At 41.2% G+C, this 23,209-nt stretch overlaps 1 long non-coding RNA gene across 10 annotated transcripts in view; it reads left to right on the top strand.

The window, feature by feature from the left end:
* Positions 1–23,209, top strand: part of LOC138757237 (uncharacterized) — a 107,697-nt gene that overhangs the window by 7,293 nt on the left and 77,195 nt on the right. The window lies entirely within an intron of this gene.

Raw genomic sequence — 23,209 nt, forward strand, 5'->3', positions numbered from 1 at the left:
CTCCCTTTCCAAGGAAATTTCAGGAAAGTTACATGCTTTCCAAAATTGGGTACTTTCAAATGACCACAACTCTTCACTGAATTGCCACAAGACAATTGTTCAGACCACAAAAGATCCATCGGAGGTAACACAGGATGAAAGATTATTCCAAAACATATCCACCATGGAACTGTGATGAATTACAATATCCAGGTCAGTTTTACACAGTGGAGCACAATTTCCCATTTGTAAGTTTTGAAATCAATTGATTAATGTAAAGAATGACATTATGGAGATGGAAAATTAAATCAAAGCGAAATAGTTCTTCAAGCTAGTTGTTGTTACTGAACAGCAGACCTCTGTTGGGAGTGATATATGACATCAAGAGAATGGAAATAAACAATTTTTGTAACTTCACTTTTACACTTCTCTCATTTATTCTGATTAAAATGCCTGTTCAACAGGATGCAAGGCCAGAACTAATATTGTCTTGCATCATCCTGTCTGCTGCTGGGGAGGAAAACAAAGAAAAAAAGATGATAAATCTGAGAGAAGAAGCATCATTGTTTGGAATGCATACAACTTTTTCTGAAATACCCCTGTCCAAAATTCAAAGTGTCAGTCAACCTTGCCATTTAAGTGCATTGTACATCAAAAAGCTACTTCATTATTACCATTGTACAATGAGTATTTATTTGTGGCTTATCCTACTGTAACTGATATCAAATAAGCTTTCCCTTTCTGTGTATTTATTTTTCTCACTGATGAATTTTGAATAGAAATAATTAGCATAAAGAAGGCCAGTTATATTGTTATAAAGCTGGTAGCATTGGGTTGTGGCAACATGGATTTTGCTTTGGGTTATGTGATGTTAATGAGATGGTGATTAATTGAGAGACTCTATACGGAGAGGACAAATTCTGGTAAGAATTATCTCTTTTGTTCTTCCCCCATTAATATGAGTGCCAATTAGAGAGAAACTGATGTCCTGCCTTCCAAAAAAAAACATAATAAAATCCATATTTTAGAGGAAACAGACTGTTCTATTAAAATGTCAAAACTTAACAGTCTCAAACTTCTGTGGATATTGGAAAGTTGGGTAGGCAAGACTTTGAAATTCCTCACCTACCCCCAAGCAGATTTCAGCAATAAAGGAAAAAAGTTTACTTCTCGATCCACAATTCTAACACTGCTTCTTTGAATTCACCTAATAATTGCATTCACATTTCCCAGAGAGAGACTGTGTATACTTTTATCACCTGCCTGCCTGAGACTTGGCTCCTGATTTTTTTAAATAATTTTCCATGTTTTTTTTATAAATTGTAGTTTCTTTGCTAACCAACATTCATTAGTTTTGAACATTTTGCCTGCAAAGGAATATTCTCACTTCTAATTCCAACCCTAGCCATGGTATTGACTTTCTTTACTCAGTGATTGCTTTGACAGGCAATCACATGTTCCAAATCTCCCTGTGTGAGATCCCTTTCATTAATTATTGAAATGAACTTTTTTCCCAGACAATATTGTTCCTGCTGTCAATATTTTCTGGTTTCTTTGTATTGACTGTAATCCACGTTAAGCTGTGGGCACTGTAGCTGGATGATTGCCTCGGCAATGCTCCATTTCATTTCCCAGAACCACATCCGATATCGACTCCGTCCATCGTGGGGTGGTGACATATTTGACAAGCTTATCTTTGATCACTCGTGCTAAACAGCTGTGAGGGAGTAGACTGGCATTCAGCTCTATTCACAACAGGGAACCAGTTTCCCCAGAGATGATTACTGGTTCTCTTGCAGCTGTTCCAACTCTGGTGTCCAAACACAATTTTGTACATTAGTTATTCAGAGAGTTTTCCTTTACAAATCTCAGATTTATTTCCTTTCCTAACCTTAGCATAATAGCCCAGAAATTCTATCACATGATCAAATAATAGTGTGTGTGTTGCTTGATTGAATTTCCATGAAAGAAACTTTTGTTGTAGGATATTTGGATTTGCCTCATGCATCTTAAAAGTTTGAGATTTTCTTTCAGCAATCCCTTCCCACCATTCATGCATTTGACACCTTGTGTAGAAATGCCATGATATGGACTATAATATTTGATTAAATGTAATTTCAATTTGAATGACACTTCCAGGAATTTGATGGACAGTGTTAGCAGATCAATCATGAGGCTTACTTTGTTGTAAGTTAATGAGGACCTGCCTGAGTGGGTTCCAGGCTCTGGAGGCTGAGTGGGAAACACCTACAGGTAAGTACACTGAGAATATTTAGCCTTTTCCACTTCTCTCCCTTGCGCCTTCAATCCTCCCACTTTGTCATGTATGACTCACATTATCTGCATCAAATCTCAAACCTCCAATCTGATCATATCATGCATCTACCACAAATTCTAATCTTCCAAACAGCAATGAGTCTAAGCATGGTAAATCCATCCGAGGCTGATGGAGTTGGTGCTAGTAACCGTGCCATGCACCTCTGAAGCAGCCTTCCTTTTGATTTGTCAATGAGCTTCTCGGACTACTTGCTTACCAGCCTTCATGAGGACAAGACATTACATCCAATTTATTGCACATTTCTGAAATTTGCTGACAAATTTACTAATGTGGCTTCATTTCATCTTGTCAAGATTTTTTTTTAAATAGATCTCCCAGCAGGTTTTGAATCTGGTCGGGGACCTGCAAGATTGGGGCTGTGAATGAGAAGAGAAGCATATAAAAAGAAATGGGAAATGTAGGTCCTTTTGAAATTTTTCCAACAAAAGAAAGGGAAGCTTAAGTGGAGCAGCCATTATGAAGTGGCCATTGTGAGAGAGGCCCAGTGTAGGAGTGGTTTTATGAGGCTTTGGTGAGCAGAGGCTGAAGTGGAGTTATTAAAATTGAGACAAGGAAAGAACAGGATTTTCTAACTCTCCTCTATAATAAACAGTGGAAGTGGCAGCCAAGCAGGGATATGTTCCTCTTGCAGAATGTGGAAAGTCAGGGAAGACAGCAGTATCCCTGATCACTTCATCTATGAGAAATACACCCAACTGCAGCTCCTTATAAGCCGTGTTATGGAACTGAATGAACTCTGGATCGTTAGGGAGGCTGAGGGGGTGATATATAGGAGTTACAGTAAAGCAAGCATGCCTAGGAAGCAGGAGAAAGGTAGCTGGGAGACATTCAAGAGAGGGAAATGGAATAAATAGGCAGTGCAGAGTACCCCCATGGTCATTCCCTTCAGCAACAAGTATGACCCTTTGGATCCTGTGGAAGGGATGACTGAAATGGGCCAGGCAGAAGTCAAACCAATAGCACCATGGTCAGATTTGAGATTCAGAAGGGAAGGGGAAGTGAGTTTGGGCAATAGTCCTAAGGGACTCGCTAGTCAGGGGAACAGATAGGTGATCCTGTGGCCAGAAAAGAGACTCCAGGATAGTGAGTTGCCTTCCATTTGCTCAGATCCAGGATGTCTCTGAGTGGGTACAGGATATTCATGAGAGGGATAGTGAGCAGGCAGAAGTTGTGGTGCATATTAGTACCAATGATAAGTAAGTTTAGGGAGTTAGAATGAGACAGAAGAGCAGGAACACTAAGGTGGTAATTGCTGGACTATTCCCAGTGCCACAAGCTAGGAAAGGTCACAATAGGAAGATAGTGCAGAAAATGTGTGGCTGTAGAGAGGGTGCAGGGGCCAGCGTTTCAAGTTCATGGATCACTGGAACATTTTCTTGGGAGGGGGTGAACTGCGCAAGTGGGACGGTTTGCACCTGAACTCGAGGAGGAAAAAATATCACGGCAGAGAGGTTTACTAATGTTGTTGGAGGTTATATGGGGATGGGAACCCACATGAAGAGGCAGAGGAAGAGACTGTTGGTACATAGGTAGGGAGTTTGTGTGGAACGACAGGGAGATAGGGCAACATTGCAGACATTGATATTAGTTGCAATGCAGCAGGGACAGAGTGTCAAAAATAACAAATAAAGGGCTAAAGGGCACAGAGCATATAAAATAAAGAGGATGACCTTGCAGTTACAAATTGCCAGGTATAATGTTTGTTGCCATCTTGCAGTCATAGCCAAAGGATAATGTCATTGGGAGCCGAATGTCCAAGGGTATTCAGTGTATCAAAACAATAGGCAGATAAGCAGAGGGGATGGCATGCTTCATTTGGTAAGGAACAACTTTAAATCATTTGAAGGAGGTGACGTAAGATCAGAAGACATAGAATTATTGTGGATCGAGTTAAGACATTGCAAAGATTACAGGGAAAGATTAAACAGGTGGGACTTTGTACCTTCGTGCATAGAAGAATGAGGGGATATTTGATAAAGGTTTACAAAATTAGGAAGGAAATAGACAGAGTAAATGTAAGTAGGCTCTTTCCACTTAGATTAGGAGAAATAAATATGAGGGGATATGGCTTTAGGATGAAAGGTTTAAGGGAACATTTGGGGAAACTTCTTAACTCAGAGAGTGGTGGATGTTTGGAACAAGCTGCCATCTGATGTGGTAAATGCAGGTTCACTCTTAGGTTTTAAGAATAAATTGGATAGATAGATGGATGGAAGAGATCTGGAGGGTTATGGAATGGGTGCAGGTCAGTGGGACTAGAGGAATAATGTTTTGGCACAGACTAGAAGGGCCAAATGGCCTGTTTTGGTGCTGCATTTTCTATGGTTCTATGGCAAATTTATAAATACATTGTTGGAAATAATATAAAAACCTCCAAACAGGATGTGGACAACAAATTACAACAGCAAATAGAAAAGGCATGTCAGAAGGGCAATCTGTTATGAGCCCAGAGGACCCATAAACCCAGCAGCAATAGATATTCACCAAGATAAATGGTTACTTAAACAAAAGTTGCTTTTAATTATCTTTAAACATGAAAACAGAATCATAATTTAACTTATCACTATTGACTTAACTAACCTAACTTAACCCTCTTCTAATTCTAAGCGCACATGCATATAATGTGTGTGTAATTTCAGAAAAGTTCATTGGTTCACAGTCCAATTCACTTCTCATTCCTCCAAGTTCACTGGTTGCAGGCAATTCTTATACTTTATACAGAATTTAACATTTATAAAGTTTACCAAGTTTTGGTGCTTAAAAGGTAAATGGTTACCGCTCAGGAACGTTCTTGTCGGTTTAGAGAGAGATTTGTTGTTCCAGGACATCCACAGCTGATTCCTTTTTAATCAGCCACTTCAGTGTCTTGCTGATGAAAGTTGTACCCTTCAGGGTTCTCCAAATGATAACCTCTTTCTTGCAGGTCACCATAGAGTTCCTTTTTGTTTTTCCTTTTCCAAGTGAAACATTAGACAGCCAGTCCTCTCCTCTTGCATTAAACATAAGGGGTTTGACCAGGCTTAAATAAGGACCTATCTTACAAATGGGGTTTTCCACAAGCTTGCCAGCTTGTCCTGTTTCAGTCCCAGCTGCTGTTGCTGACTGTAACACTGTAAAGGTGATCTCTCACTCCTCTCTCTCTTGCTCTCCTCGCTCTTGCTCTCCTCACTCTCGCTCTCCTCGCTCTCACTCTCCTCACTCTCGCTCTCCTCACTCTCGCTCTCCTCGCTCTCACTCTCCTCACTCTCGCTCTCCTCACTCTCGCTCTCCTCACTCTCACTCTCCTCACTCGCGCTCTCCTCACTCGCACTCTCCTCACTCACGCTCTCCTCGCTGATGCTCTCCTCACTCGTGCTCTCCTCACTCGCGCTCATGCCCTCCCTCTCTCTTCTCTCCCCTCTCTCCCTCCTTCCCTCTCTCCCTCTCTCCCTCTCTCTCTTTCTCTGAGAAATAACCAGTTTGACTCTCTCTGCTTGCAAAACCACATGACCCTCTTAGTACGTTTCCAGACAATCCAACAAGATCTTTCATCTGTTGCCTTTTTGTAAACAACAATCCATTAGTAAAATATCTTGGGCACTCTCCAAAGCTCTTGCAAAGACTGTTGGCCCTGACATGTCGGGCAAGGGGCAGAGCTCCAGTATTTCAAATAAGTGTTTGTATGTGACCTACTCTTAAAAGAACTTTCCCAGTTTATCTCCCAAAAACATATCTATATACTCTGTCATGAATGTTATGCTAGTCATACAAGTAGATTGGGAAAAGTAGGTTGGGACTGGATCTCAAGAGAGAGAATTTGTAGAAAGCCAGTGAGATGAGCCCACTAGGGGATTGGTTTTACTGGATTGGGTGTTGTGCAATGCACCAGAGGTGATTGGAGAGTAGAGAGTAAAGGAATTCTTAGGGGTAGTAATCACAATATGATTGAGTTGAATTTGATCTTTAACAAGGAGAAACTAAAGTGAGATGTGCTGGTACTTCAGCAGAGTCAATAGATGAGAGGGGAACTGGCCAAAGTAGATTGAAAGGAGGCACTAATAGGGAAAACGGAAGAGCAGCAATGGATAGAGTTTCTGCAAGTAATGTGTAAGGTGCAGGAAAAATGCATTCCAAAAAAAAGAGGAAATATTTAAATAGAAAAATATCACAATTGTTGCTGAGAAAGGAAGTCAAAGCCAATGTAATAGCAAAAGAGGGCATGCAAGGAAGCAAAGAAAAAAAGTGGGAAGATAAAGATTAGGAAGTTTTCAAAAACTTGCCGAATGTAACTAAAAACTCATAAGGATGGAAGTAGGTGAGCCAATAATATCAAAGAGGATACACAACAATTCTTCAAGTATATAAAGAGTAAAAGAGAGGGGAGAGTAGATATATGACCATTAGAAAATAATACTGGAGAAATAATAATTGGAGATAAGGAGATGGCAGAGGAACTGAATGAGTAATTTGCATCACTCTTCACTGTGGAAGATGTTGAAGGAGATCAGGGAAGGGAAGCGAGTGCAGTTAATATTTAAAAAGAGAAGGTGCTCAAAAATGGACTAAGAGTGGATAAGTCTGTCAGACCAGATGGATTAAACATTTGAGATTCTGAAAGAAGTAACAGTAGAGATTGTGGAGGCATCTATAATTATCTTTCAGGAATCAATAGATTTTGGCATGGTCCCGTAAGACAGGAAAATTGCAAAAGTCACCCCACTATTCAAGAAAGGAGGGATGCAGCAGAAAGTAAATGATATACTTCATAGCCTGAAGCTAGAGATGTTGGAGTCAATTGTCAGGATGAGGTCATGGAGTACTTGGAGGCACATGACAAAATGGGTCAAAGTCAGCATAACCTTTTGGAATTCTTTGAAGAGTTGACAAGCAGACTAGATATTGGAGATGCAGTGTTTGTTTTGTATTCGTACAATATTTTCAGAAGACCTCTGACAGGGTTCCATATATGAGGCCAGTTAATAAGATAAGGGACTATGATATCTCAGGAAAAATACTGATGTGGGTAAAGCATTGACTGATTGGCAAGAAGCAGAGAGTTGGTATATGGGGATTATATCCTGGTTGGCTGCCAGTGGCTAGTGGTGTTCCACGGGGTTCAATGTTGGAGCCACTACTTTTTGTGTTGTATATTAATAATTTAGGTTATGGAATGAATGGCTTTGTGACCAAATTTGCAGATGATACAAAGATAGGTGGAGGAGCAGGTAGAGTTGAGGAAACAGGGAGGCTGCAGAAGGATTTTAATAGATTAGAATTAAAGAAGAGAAGTGACAAATGAAATAAAATGTCAAAAGGTGTATGGTGTTACAGAGCTCTGTGTTGTCTATTGGCCTATGTGTTGTGTGGTTTTGTGTTGGAAGGTGACAATTTGCCTTTGGTGAAGGTGGACTGCTGAGAGGGAGAGGGAGAGAGAGGGAGACTGATTGGGCATGTACAAAAGATAATCTCGAAATTTCTGGACTTGGAAGACAAACCAGCACTAGGTGTGGCTGTGAAGTGGAAGGAGGCCCAAGCATGAGTCATTGTCTGGGAGGCAGTTTGGAATGTTGGGCATTTTAAAAGGGATGAACATTCTGAAGGCAGCCAGAAGGATCCAGACCAAGCCATTCTTCTTTTTCTCTTTTCTCTCTGCAAGCAACACAAGAAGACTACTTCGAATTTTGTGCTCTCTCTAGCTAAAAGATCTTTTGGCTTCAGTTTACCAAACAAACTGAATTTTGTTTTCGATCTTTACTTCGATTGTAATTGAAGTTTTGTGAGTCTTGTGTGTTTTGTGTTTATTTTGTGTCTAAGTTTTTTTCTGTGGGCTGGTTGGAAATATAACTTAGACTTTGATTACATATGTTATATTTAAGCTGTGGAATTTATTAGTTTTACACTGTTATAGAAATTTGTGTATTAACCAGTGGGCATTGTTGTAAAAGGGGGAATTTTGAATTAAAGTTTGAAGGTGAAATTTTGTTAATAAAGTAATTGTTCATCTTTTCCCCTGTGTGATATGCCTTCTTTGTGGTTTTTGGTTTGATCTTGTAACAATGGTCATGCACTTAGGAAGACAAAATAAATTGAAAGACTATTTTCTAAATGGGGGGGAATATTGAAAATAACCAGATGCAAAGGGACCTGGAGCCTTCATGTAGGATGGTCTGAAGGTTAAGTGACATACAATGCTGGCATTCATGTCAAAAGAAATAGAATATAAAATTGAGTCCTCACTTGGAGTATAGTGAGAAGTTGCAGGCTCCTCATTTAACAAAGGATATACTGATGTTACAGAGGGTGAATAGGAGGCTCACAAGGATGATTCCAGGAATGAAAAGGTATCATATGAGGAATGCTTAATGGCTTTTGGCCTGTACTCATTGGAATTTGGGAGAATAAGGGTGGATCTCATTGAAACATTTTGAATGTTAAAAGGTGTGGATGTAGCAAGGTTGTTTCCCATGGTGGGAGAGTCAAAGACAAAGGGGGCACAAATTCTGGATTGAAGGGCATCCGCTTAGAACATAGAGGTGGAGAAATTTCTTCACCAGAGGGCAGTAAATCTATGGAATTTATTGCACATATGTGGAGGCCAGGTCATTGGCAGTGATTGATAGGTTCTTGATTGGCCAGGGTATCAGAGGCTATAGGGAGAAGGGCAGGAAGTAAGCTGAGTGGAAAAATGAATCAGGTCATGTTTAAATAGTGGAGCAGATTCAATGGGCTTAACATCTTATTTCTGCTCCTATGTCCTATGGCCTTATAGTCTTATGGTAAGAATCCCATTTTTTACATAAATCAAGCCAAAAAAATTCCATTCAGGCTCTGTCTAGTTACAGCTTACTGTTTAGAATTGAAATCTTACTCTGAATCTTTATAACTATACCATTCTCTTCTTGTTTTTTTTTTAGCATTCCTGAATATGTGAAGATCCAGGAATATTAATATTTCTGGCCTTTATTTAAACTGTATCTCTGACAATCCAACTACATCAAAAAAATCATGCAGTAATTTGTGCTTCTCCTCACCAGCTTCATTAATTGCCTGTCTAGCTTTGATGTATAATTACTTCCTATGCAGCTTTTCATAAAGGAATATGCAGGACCACATCACTTAGTTGACCAAAGTAATTTAATTGAATATTGTGGGCATTGTTAGATGGAACTGTTGTGCCTTTTTAAGGGTGCTTGAACTTTCCATTTAGCCGACCCACAGTGCTACAGGGAAGCTTCCTTTGATAGTTCATTCAAAGATTTAAGATTTCTTTATCAATTGATTCAACATTCCTTTATTGTCATGTAATTTTAAAAAACAGTATTACATAAAATTGGCTTTTGTCTGCTGTAAGGCAGATAGACTTGCCATCAGCAGAAATTGCCGGGCACTTCTCACAGTCAGAATTTATTGTCATGAACAAGATATGAAATTCAGTGTTTTGCAGCAGGGTTGTAGTGCAAACATTTATATTATAACCTTATTATTTTATTAAAAATAGTAGTGCACAAAAAGTAAGGCAGTTCATTGATCATTCAGGAATATGATGGCAGCGGGGAAGAGGCTATGCTTGTGCCGTTGATTGCTCGGAGAAAGAGAAGCAAAAGAAAGACCCTCTAGAGTCACTGAGTGTCTGTGGATTCAACTCCAGCACTCCCGCAGCCTCACAGACTCCAGTCCAAACCCTCGGCAACCCAAGCTTCAGATACAAACCTCCGACACAATCAGGAACCCTTCAGCACCCTCGGCATTCTCTCGCACGTTGATTCTAATACCTGGCACCAGCCTCGAGCTAGAGTCCAGCAGTCAGTCCACAGCCTGGTGTGAGTCCTTTGACTGTAGTCTCCAGCAGCCCACAGCTTCACTGAGTCACCAACAGCCTGTGTGGTCTCATTTGTGTTCACGTATGAGAAATTTGTGGTGAAAAAACTGTGTAAAATGTATTAAATCTTTTTAAAAATTGGTTAGACTTCAAATTGTGTAAATAGACAGGTGACGACCAACAAATGAGCCTTATTCTGATGGCCAGCAGATGATTCCTTAAAGAAAGCAAACCAGATGCAGAGATCATGGAAGAGTCCATCACAGGAAAAGGCCCTTTGGCCCACATGTCTGTGTCGAACATGGCATCCAAATGAAATTAAATCACTGCTGCTTGCACATGATGGATCCCCCTCCATCTCCTTCCTATTCATGTCTCTTCCACCTTCAACCTCAACTTCTGGCAGCATGTTCCAGACACCCATTACTCTCCATGTAAAGACAATCGCCCTGCAAATTTCCTTTAAACTTCTCACTCCTCATTTAAATGAATGACCTCTAGTATGATACATGAATGACCCAGTTATTGTGCTCCTGCAACAGACCTGCACACCTGGTTGGAATGTACTTCTCAGACTTGATCATTTGACATGGATCACCAAACTAGGCTGATTAGATGGGGGAGGATAAGCTGCTTTTTTCCCCCCTTCATTTCACATCTATAACAAAAATAGAATATGCTGGAAGTCCTCAGCTGGTCAGACAATGGCTTCAGAGCAGGCAACAAGGTAGCCCTAGCTATTGCAAGAGCCAAGCTATCTAAGGCCATCAGGGAAGCAAAGCTTGCATATGCCCAGACCATTCCTAGTCACTTCATGAACAGCAAGAACACAAGACACATGTGGAAGGGCATTCAAGATATCACCAAACACAAGACTACACCATTTGCCTGTGCTGGTGATACCTCTCTCCCAGATGCACTGAACAACTTCTATGAATGTTTTGAGGTGAAAAATGACATGGCGGCGAAGAAGACAATCTCTCCTCCAAATGATCAGGTGCTGTATCTTGCAGTGGGTCATTTAAAGAGAGGGTTAGACAAGGTCAACCCACAGAAAGCTGCTGGACCAGATAACATTACTGGCAGAGTGCTCAGGGGATGTGTGGCTCAGCTAGAAGATGATCTCACCAACATTTTAACAGCTCCCTGACAAGCGCCATGGTCCCAACATGCTTCAAAGCTTCCACCATTCTCCCCATGCCAAAGACATCCACTCACTTCCATCATCATGAAGTGTTTTGAGAGGCACTTCTCTCCCCGTCACTGAACTCCCTGCAGTTTTCATACATATCCAATCACTCTACAGATGATGCCATCACCATCACCCTCCATCTAGCCCTCACTCACCTGAAAAATATGGACTAGTGTGTTTGAATGCTATTTATTGACTTCAGTTCAGCATTCAATACCATCATATCTCAGTACCTGAAAAGGAAGTTTGAGCCTGCTGGGACTAAATACCTCCTTTTGCAATTGGATTCTTGAATAGTTCTGCCGGAAGTGGTGTCTTCCCACATCTCCCACCTGCACCATCATACCACACCCCCTGCAATTTGATTCTTGACTTCCTGTAGGGGAGACCTCAGGCAGTCCGGATCGGTAACAGCACTTCCAAGGTCATCACACTGAGCATGGGGATCCCACAGGGCTGCGTGTTTAATCCACTGCTGTTCACTCAGTTGACCAACAACTGTGCAGCTAAACACAGCTTGAACTACATCATCAAGTTTATTGATGACATGACTGTGGTGGCCCTTATTAGTAAGAATGAGGAGGCAGCATACAGAGATTAAATGCAGTCGCTAACAGACTGGTGCAGAGCCAACAATCTGTATCTGAACGTTAATAAAACAAAAAAGATGGTTGTCGATTTCAGGGTGGAGAAGGGGGGGAACACTCTGCTGACCATTGATGGCTCGACCGTCAGGTTCCTTGAAGTGAACTTGGTGAAGAATCTCATCTGGTCCCTTAACACCAGATCCATAGACAAGAAAGCCCAGCAGCACCTCTACTTCCTGCAAAGGCTGAGGAAAGTCCATCTCCCACCTTCCATCCTCATTACATTCTACAGTGGATTGAGAGCATCCTGTTCAACTGCATCACCCCCTGGTTTGGAAGCTGTACCACCTCGGACTACAACACCCTGTGAAGGCAGTGGAAAAGATCATTGGGGTCTCTCTTCCTACCATGAAGGACACATGCAACACTCAATGCAGATAAAAGGCAATAAACATTGTGAAGGACTCCACACATCCCCATGAAAACTGTTCTCCCTTCTGCCATCTGGTAGGAGGTACCATTGCACTTGGGCCCTTGGATCCAGATTAGGCAACAGTTTTTTTTTTCCCCCAAGCCATCAGGCTCCTGAATTTCCAGAACATATGTGGATAATGTTCCGTGGACTTTTACTGTATACATCTTTTAAGTTATGCTCTGTGGGTCCTGGAGAAAGTCTATAATGTCTTTACTGTGAGAGCATGGTATGAATGATAAATAAAGGTGACTTAACTTCACACACCAGTAGAAAGTTAAATGAATGTCGATGTATCAGATCAAATACCCATTATCAAAAATATAGTAAAACAAATTATGTTTTAAGTTGAAGAGAAGGTAGTTGAGGAATGTATAGGATAAACATAGCATCATGGTTAGAGTTAAGCTATCTCAGAGCTAGCAACCCAATTTCGAATCCAGAGAAGTCTGTAAGTCATTTGTACATGACCACATGAGTTTCCTCCAGGTATTTTTATTACCTTCTACCCTCAAAGCACATATGGAGTGTCTTGGTAATTTGGGCAGCATGAGCTCAGGGGGCAGAAGGGCCTGTTGCTGTGCTAAATTTCTAAATTTTAAAAAATTAACTGGGGCATCTCTGATAGGGTGAAGCCCAGAGAAATGAGTTAATGGGACGATTAGAGTAAGATTGTGCTTTTTTGTTTGTTTAATGAGTTGCAAAGAGTCGGGCTATGAGGCATGCCCAGCATGTCAGACGATACAACTGGAGAGAGATAATCCGAATCAATATCATTGATGGATAGATTACAACAGATCATCCATGTGATAGTATAAATTCTATCGCCAATGTGTATATGTACAGATTGTAGTGTAGGATGGGCAAAATGTTTGGCCTGGAAGTCAGCCTGAAGAAAACTGAGGTCCTCCATCAGCCAGCTCCCCATCATGACTACCAGCCCCCCCACATCTCCATTGGGCACACAAAACTCAAAACGGTCAACCAGTTTACCTATCTCGGCTGCACCATTTCATCAGATGCAAGGATCGACAATGAGATAGACAACAGACTCGCCAAGGCAAATAGCGCCTTTGGAAGACTACACAAAAGAGTCTGGAAAAACAACCAACTGAAAAACCTCACAAAGATAAGCGTATACAGAGCCGTTGTCATACCCACACTCCTGTTCGGCTCCGAATCATGGGTCCTCTACCGGCACCACCTACGGCTCCTAGAACGCTTCCACCAGCATTGTCTCCGCTCCATCCTCAACATCCATTGGAGCGCTTACACCCCTAACGTCGAAGTACTCGAGATGGCAGAGGTCGACAGCATCGAGTCCATGCTGCTGAAGATCCAGCTGCGCTGGATGGGTCACGTCTCCAGAATGGAGGACCATCGCCTTCCCAAGATCGTGTTATATGGCGAGCTCTCCACTGGCCACCGTGACAGAGGTGCACCAAAGAAAAGGTACAAGGACTGCCTAAAGAAATCTCTTGGTGCCTGCCACATTGACCACCGCCAGTGGGCTGATAACGCCTCAAACCGTGCATCTTGGCGCCTCACAGTTTGGCGGGCAGCAACCTCCTTTGAAGAAGACCGCAGAGCCCACCTCACTGACAAAAGGCAAAGGAGGAAAAACCCAACACCCAACCCCAACCAACCAATTTTCCCTTGCAACCGCTGCAATCGTGTCTGCCTGTCCCGCATCGGACTTGTCAGCCACAAACGAGCCTGCAGCTGACGTGGACTTTTTACCCCCTCCATAAATCTTCGTCCGCGAAGCCAAGCCAAAGAAAGAAAAAGTGTAGGATGACTGTGATTGGCTGAGAGCGTAGCCACACCTACCGGCAGGTCTTAAAGGATTGCTCCTAGCCAGGCCAGGTCATTCTGGACTGGTCGACCTACATGTGATATGCTTTTAGTTAATAAAAGCCTTGGTTTGGATCAACAAGTCTTTGGTTCTTTCGACACGCTCCACAGTCCAGTTATAATATAAACCATAAATGTGAGTCTTCCAGAGTTGGAGAATTCAACAGTGGGTCTGAAAATTTGCACTATCCTCAGGTTTGACTCAGGGCCCCATTTTTTAGAGCAAGAGGCCCCAGTTACATCAGAATGGAGAATAAAGGGGAAATGCAGGAAGCTCAGGTGGCCTCTCCAAACTGATCACATGTGCTATACACAGTGATCGCCTTAACCTGCACTTGGCTTTGTATTGTGAGCACTAAATGGAGTACACTTGTCTTTAACTTTTGTAACTTCAATTGTACTTGTTATTTTTTTTATGGATAATTATCTAAATGTTTTGGATCATAAGAAACACATGGGAATAGTTGGTAAAGCATTTCACAGCCTTATGGGGCTTCATCGACCCTTGGAGACTGTCCCACTTTGAAAGAGAGTTGCAGTGCAGAGGCCCACAGCACAGTTTTACCTACAGGGCCATAGGCATGGAGCTGGTTGGGTAGGCAAGAACAGGGAACCCACTGGATCAAGTGAAATCCAGACCATTCACAACAGGAAGTCATAAGAGAGGCCATCTAGCCAAATTAAAATCAGAGTTTACCTCATTTACTCATCCCTTTAGACAGAGAATTATGAGTTGTGAGAACTGGAATATCACACAGAGGTATCACTGGTATTTTTGAAGTAGGAGGTTATACCACATACCATATTATTAAGGTGTGAGGAAGACGTACTTTAACTTCCATACTCCTGGATGCTCTGGATGTTCTATCCACTTCAGAACCAGAATGAGAACTACTTTAAGAATCAGAGCCTGAAGATCTGATTGTAAAATGAGCTCCTAAATCTTTAAAGCCTGTAGAGACAATGATTAGTGAATTGAGATGTAGCCTGATGCAGAACTGACAGTCATTTGTGAACTATTTTTTAAATATTTGCAGGATTACAAAGGTCACCCTTTCTGTAACTGTCCTTGAGTGGCTGCTTATGTGAACCATTGGAGTCTTTCTGGTGATATATTCTCAAAGCGTTGGGATGTAAATTCTGGTGCTTGCACCTAGCAACAAGGAATAATCAGTAGGACAAATAATTAATTGGAAGGTGCTGTCAGAGTACCCTGGGCAAGTAATGGTGCTGCATTCAGCAGATAATCCAACATTGTGTATCTGTGGTGGAAAAAAAACAACACATTTTTATGGTATGGATCAAGTAAGTTGCTTTGACCGGGATAAAAATGAGTCATTTAGAGTTGTTGGTAAAACCAAATACTTCATCCTTCTCCAGACATATGTCCTGTAGATGGTACAAAATGGCTTTGGATTTGATGAGGTAAATCAATTGCCTCAGGATCCACAGTCTTTGCTTACTTTGGAGTCATTGTTTGTGGTTGGTTCAGTTGAGTTTCTAGTCATTATTGACTCCTAATATATTGATGATGACCATGGCAATGAAAATAAATGTTCCTGGGTACACGTCCTATTGAAAAGACAGAAAGTTAGGAAGAGGAGGTGGGGTAGCTCTGTTGGTAAGAAATGAAATTCAGGTGTTTGAAAGGAAAGACATTGAAACAGGTGGGGTAGAGTCTGTTTGGATAGAATTAAGAAATTGCAAAGGCATGAGGACCATAATGGGGGTCATTTACAGGCCTCCGAAAAGTAGCTCAGATATCGGTAGAAGTATAAATCAGGAATTAAGAGTGGCATGTCAAAGTGGTAGCAATACGGTAGTTATGGGGGACTTCAACATGAAGGTGGACTGGGATAATCAGACGGGGGCAGGAACACAAGAGAGTGAGTTTATTGAATGTCTACGAGATATTTTCTTGGAGCAGCTAGTGGAGGAACCTACCAGGGGGAAGTCGATTCTGGACTCAGAGTTAATAAGTGACCTCGCTGTAGGGGAGCCATTAGGGAATAGTGACCATGGTATGGTTACTTTTGAGCTGCAATTAGAAAGGGAAAAAGAAAGGAAGTCAGAAGCATCTGTACTGCAGTTAAATAAAGGGGATCATGCAGCTATGAGGGAGGAGCTAGCCAAAATAAAATGGAAAGATACACTAGCTGGGAGGACAACTGGGGAAAAATGGCAGGTATTTTTGGACATTTTTCACAGGATTCAGGAAAAATTTATTCCAAAGTGGAGGAAAGGCTCTAGGAGATGCAAATGGCAGCCGTGGCTAACTAATGAAATCAAGTGCAATATCAAATCCAAAGGGAGTAAGTATAAGATAGCGAAGCGGAGTGGGAAGTTAGAGGATTGGGAAACCTTCAAAGAGCATCAGAGGGTAACTAAGAAAGTCATAAGAGAGGGGAAAATGAAGTACGAGAGGAAATTAGCAAATAATATAATGAAGGATAGCAAAAGCTTTTTTAAATATGTGAAGAGGAAGAAATTGGTTCGGTCAAAAATTGGTCCATTAAGAATGGAAAAGGGTGGAATTATTACCGGAAACAAGGAGATGGCTGAGGAATTTAACAAATACTTTGCAACTGTCTTCACCAAGGAGGATATAGGTTATGGTCAGTTAGGGGGTAGTGGTCATGCGGTATCAAGAGACTTGGGGAACTTTCCTGGGGAAGTAGGGGATCTAATGGATATCCGGATCCAGAAACAGAAGGTTGTGAGTAAATTGTTGGGACTGAGGGCTGATAAATCCCCAGGGCCTGATGGGCTGCATCCCAGGGTGCTTAAAGAAGTTGCTATGGAAATTGTGGAAGCACTGGTCGACATTTTCCAAAGTTCCATAGATTCGGGGGAGGTCCCTGAGGATTGGAGAGTGGCTGATGTGGTGCCGATTTTTAAGAAGGGAGGGAGGGAGAAAACGGGAAATTATAGACCGGTCAGCCTGACATCAGTGGTGGGGAAGATATTGGAATCTATCATAAAAGGAGTAATAGCAGAACACTTAGGCAGAAATAATAGTATAAGGGCTAGTCAGCATGGATTCCTTAAGGGTAAGTCATGCTTGACTAACCTTCTGGAATTTTTCGAGGATGTGACAAAGAGGGTGGACTTGGGAGAGCCAGTGGATGTGGTGTATTTGGATTTCCAGAAGGCCTTTGATAAGGTACCGCACGGGAGACTAGTGGGCAAGATCAGGGAGCATGGTATTGGAGGTAAGGTGCTAACATGGTTAGGAAATTGGTTAAGAAATAGGAAACAAAGGGTTGGAGTAAGCGGGTCTTTTTCAGGATGGCAGGATGTGACGAGTGGAGTGGCGCAGGGATCGGTATTGGGTCCTCAGTTGTTTGTAATTTATGTAAATGATTTGGATGAAGGGATTATTAATAACATGAACAAATTTGCAGATGACAGTAAACTGGGTGGCGGTGTTGGGTATGAGGAGGATGTCAGGAAAATGCAGAGGGACTTGGACAGGTTGGGGGAGTGGGCTGCTGAATGGAAGATGACGTTCAATGTGAGCAAATGTGAGGTTATCCATTTTGGGGGCAATTATAGGAAAGCTGAGTATTATTTAAATAGAGACAAGCTAGGGAGTGGGGAGGTGCAAATGGATCTGGGTGTACTTGTTCACCGGTCACTGAAGGCTAACATGTAGGTTCAGAAAGCTGTGAAGAAGGCAAATGGCATGTTGGCTTTCATAAAGAGGGGATTGGAGTATAGGAACAGAGACGCCCTTCTACAGTTGTACAGGGCCCTGGTGAGACCCCACCTGGAGTATTGCATCCAGTTTTGGTCTCCAATTTTGAGGAAGGACAAACTAGCTATAGAGGGTGTGCAGCGCAGATTTACAAGGTTAGTTCCAGGGATAGCGGGGTTGACATATGCTGAAAGGCTAGAAAAACTGGACTGTATCCGATGGAGTTTAGAAGGATGAGGGGGGACATGATTGAGGTCTACAAAATTATCAGGGGGATAGACAGGGTGAAGTCGGATTACTTGTTCCCAATGATGGGGGAGACGAGGACTAGAGGGCATAGTTTAAGAATACAGGGTAGGCCCTTTAGGACGGAGATGAGAAAACATTTTTTTACCGAGAAGTGTGAATCTGTGGAATGCTCTGCCACAGAGGGTGGTAGAGGCAGATTCGCTGATTATGTTCAAAAGAGAGTTAGATAAGACTCTAGTGGACAAAGGAGTTAAGGGTTATGGGGATAAGGCTGGAAAGGGGTACTGATGGTAGTGATCAGCCATGATCTGTAAAATGGCGGTGCTGGCTCAATGGGCCGAAGGGCCTACTCCAGCTCCTATTGTCTATTGTCTAATATTAATACCAAAGGTAGAGGGTTGTGATGGATGTCAAATTATCAAACTCTGCTTTAGTCAACCTTGGAAGAGCACTGGATTGGAAAGTAACATTTCCTCTATTTCATTTAAGTTGCAGTTGGAAGAAACATCACCTTATATCATTGGGCCAATCAAAAATTCATACATGAAGCACTTTGGGAAGGACTTGGCTGAAATATATAATATGCAACTTGAATTCTTTGCTGCGTAAAACAAGGTCAATGTAAATACAACATAATCGACCTTTAAAAACTTGTTTATGAACCAAAGTATCACAATGTTTATCTGATAAAGATTCTGTAACTTGTATGAACATATGTAAGAGAACAGAATGGGGGAGGTTCATTTCTTTTCTGTTAGACATTGATGCCATGTTGTTCTTTTATCTCATTAATGCCAAAGCAGTGGCCAAATTCAAATGGTTTATTTTTCTTGAGGCAGCAACAATTTAGACTGGTAATCAGAAAATAATTTATACAATAGAAACAGACCATTTGACCCATTGTGGTCCTACCAGCTCCATCTATGACCTAAAACATGAATGGACCATTTCTCTCTATGAATCCTGCCAGACCCACTGACTCCCTCCACCTTCTCATTGTTTGCTCAAGATTCAGCATCTGCAGTTCTTGTCTGCACCATTTCATCAGATGCAAGGATCGACAACGAGATAGACAACAGACTCGCCAAGGCAAATAGCGCCTTGGGAAGACTACACAAAAGAGTCTGGAAAAACAACCAACTGAAAAACCTCACAAAGATAAGCGTATACAGAGCCGTTGTCTTACCCACACTCCTGTTCGGCTCCGAATCATGGGTCCTCTACCGGCATCACCTACGGCTCCTAGAACGCTTCCACCAGCATTGTCTTCGCTCCATCCTCAACATCCATTGGAGCGCTTTCATCCCTAACATCGAAGTACTCGAGATGGCAGAGGTCGACAGCATCAAGTCCACGCTGCTGAAGATCCAGCTGCGCTGGGTGGGTCACGTCTCCAGAATGGAGGACCATCGCCTTCCCAAGATCGTGTTATATGGCGAGCTCTCCACTGGCCACCGTGACAGAGGTGCACCAAAGAAAAGGTACAAGGACTGCCTAAAGAAATCTCTTGGTGCCTGCCACACTGACCACCGCCAGTGGGCTGATATCGCCTCAAACCGTGCATCTTGGCGCCTCACAGTTTGGCGGGCAGCAACCTCCTTTGAAGAAGACCGCAGAGCCCACCTCACTGACAAAAGGCAAAGGAGGAAAAACCCAACACCCAACCCCAACCAACCAATTTTCCCCTGCAGCCGCTGCAACCGTGTCTGCCTGCCCCGCATCGGACTTGTCAGCCACAAACGAGCCTGCAGCTGACGTGGACTTTTACCCCCTCCATAAATCTTCGTCCGCGAAGCCAAGCCAAAGAAGAAGAAATAAGAATGATCCACCTTGTCCCACTCTCCCATCCTCTTCTAATAACCATACAAATTGCATCTTTCTGATGCTTTACCAGCTCTTTTTTTGAATGTCGTTGTTGAATCTGCCTCCACTACTACTGCTGATAATGTAACACTAACAATTCACTGTGCTTAAAAAATGTTTTCTCTTCATGACACTTGGTTTGTTTGCCAGTTCCCTTCATTCTAGCTCCCTTAATTCTTGACTGTTACACCAATGCGGGCAGCTTCTCTTCAATTCTTCCATCTGAACTCTTCATGATTCCAGGTGTCCTTATAACCTCCTCAGTTCCGAGGCATCAAACACCAGTCTCTCCCTGTAACTGACGTTATTTATGCTTAGAATCAACCAAGTAAATCTCATCTGTAATTTCTTAAAAGCATTTACAGTGTTCTTGTAAGTTAACATGATCTGGTTTTTAATTTGTTTTTGATTTTCATTGCACATTCCCCATTAAATATGAGGAACATTATTCACATTGACCATGCGATAACATCACAACCCCTTTCATTAGGTTACCAACTCACATGACCAGATTGGGATGTTGAATGTGAGTATTTTTCCCAAGAAGGGGAGACTGAGCTACCTCTATGACCATTGCCCTGTAGCCCTCAAACCTTTAAGAAGTTGGTCATTGTCAGAAACTGTAATTTGTCTAATGAAACATTCGCTCCATAGCAGACACAATATATTGTCTCTCCACTCGGCTCTGGATTACCTAGACAACAGCAATTCAAACAACTGGCAATTCTTCAGCGACGACAGCTCAGCCTTCAACACCATTATTCCCTCAGGGCTGATCAACAAGCCCCAAACCCTAGCCCTCTGTACTTCACTCTGCAACTGGATCCATGACTTCCTCATCAGAAGACCACATCAATAAGAATTGGAAACAATGTCTCCTCCTCACTGACCATCAACACAGGGGCACCTCAAGGACAAATGTGTAGCCCACTGCTCTATTTACTCTACACCGGTAACTGTGTGGCCAGGCACAATTAAAATACTACCAACAAATTTGATGATGAACACCATGGTGCTGGTAGAATCACAGAGGGTAATGAGGAAGTCTACAGGAAATAGATCAGTTCTTTGAGTGGTGTCACAATAACCTTGCACTCAATGTTAGCAAAACAAAGAAGATGATTGTAGACTTCAGGGGGAAATCCAGAGAACAGGAACTAGTCATCATAGAGGCGTCAACAATGGAGAAGGTCGAGAACTTTAAATTCTTTTTATTGGGCCATTGATCCCGTTATCATTAAAACTCAAGATCTTAACTGCTTTATTCTTCATCTTTATCAAAACATTTTTAAACATTTCTATCAAGAACTCTTATTCAGGAAGAACTTCCACACAATACCTTGGTCCAAGGTGTCAACGTCTGCAATCTAAAAACATCAAAATTATTTAAAATGAACACATTATAAAAGAATGGTATTAAAAAAAATGAGGAAAAGATAAAGTAAACCCCCCCCTACAAAACATGCCAGAAATACTAGCATTACCACCCTCCATTCATCCATCAATACAAAAAGAAAATAAGAAAAAGAAAGAGGGAATACAATCCCCTCTTTATGTATCAGTAGCTCATTTTGAATTGTCAACCCTTATTAATTGGGTTTCAGACAGATGCTTGACATAATCTTCAGCCTGAAAATGATTTGTAAAAAAACACATTCTTTTGATCTGGTAAAAATAGTTTCCAAGAAGCTGGATAATGAAGAACAAATCTATAACCTTTATCATATAAAGCCTTTTTAACAGGGTTAAATTCTTCTCTTCAAAAGAGCCTGACTCAAATCTGGATTTTAAAAAATCTTATCCCCTTCATAATTCAAAGGTCTATATTCTTTAGCTCTACACATCACCAAACCAAGTATCTTCTCCTTATCTTGGTAATTCAAAAATCTAATCAAGAGAGAATGAGGTCTCTGATTAGGACCCAGTTTTGGTCTAGGAGCTCAATGAGCTTCTCTATCAAAATCTTCTTTTCCAAATGTTCTTCTCCAAACATTTTCAGAATCCACTCTTGAAAAAAACATATCACTTCTTGACCTTCTTTACCTTCACACATCCCCACAATTTTAAGATTATTTATTCTACTGTAATTTTCCAGAATATCAATGTTCTCAAGCAATTTTTTATTCATAAAAACCAAAGCAGTCACAGAGTCTTCATTAACATTTGTCCTGTCTTAAACCTCTTCACACAGATCTTGGATTTTTTCTTCCACTTTATCAACTCTTTGTGAGACATTAGTTATCAATACAGTAATATCAATCCTAACTTCCTTTAACTCTGCAGTTAAAAGCTTTAAATTGCTTTCCAGAGTCTCAGAAAGTTTATCAATTTTAGTTTCAATTTTATCCATTCTCTTATTAAAAGTATTTTTCTTGCCTTTAAATCTTGTTTCTTCTGAACTTGTTCCTTCTTCTGCACTGCTAGATTCATCTGAATCCACCTCCACATCCCCCTCTTGCTCTGAAGTGGAGACACCAGGATGGCCCTTTAAAATTTGCAATTTTTTTCCAAATTTTTTGCCTTTATCAGACCATGCACAATGCAGTTTTGGACTTACCTGAATCCTGAATTATTAGGAAATTTTGAAAGTATTACACCTAACTTACCTCTGTTGGATTCTCAATTGAAATTTGTTAAATTGGCTTTAGTAATATCAAGGAAATGTATTGCTGTAATGTGAAAATCTGACATTTCATTAACATTAGAAAGATGGCATACTGAGATTCAAAGTTGTATCCCTTTAGAAAAAAAACACATAATTTAAGGAGTAAATATTCCTTATTTCTATAAATTTGGAGCCCCTATGCTAAATTTAGGAGATTAAAATTATAATATTTTTATTAAAAATTCTCGTGACCAGTGAGGTTCTCCCTGAACAAATAATAATTTCTGGAATCATATTTTTGGGATCCTTGAGTATCATCCAAAGCAATCCAAAATAATATGTAGTTGTTATGTTATATATTATACAATATATTTAGATTAGTTGTGGGATTAGATTAGGTTAAAGGGGGAGGAGGGGTTTCTGGTTTTTTTTCAGTTTTTAGTTTTAGTTTCTGTTTTTACTTTCATTTTCTTTCTTTCTATATACACTTCCAACATATATTTGTATTATTTGTATATTTGTATTATTGTTTGTTATTATTATCATTTATATGTTGATTAAATAAAATATTTTTA

Source organism: Narcine bancroftii, chromosome 3 (assembly GCF_036971445.1).
Source record: "Narcine bancroftii isolate sNarBan1 chromosome 3, sNarBan1.hap1, whole genome shotgun sequence".
Classification (NCBI taxonomy): Eukaryota; Metazoa; Chordata; class Chondrichthyes; order Torpediniformes; family Narcinidae; genus Narcine; species Narcine bancroftii.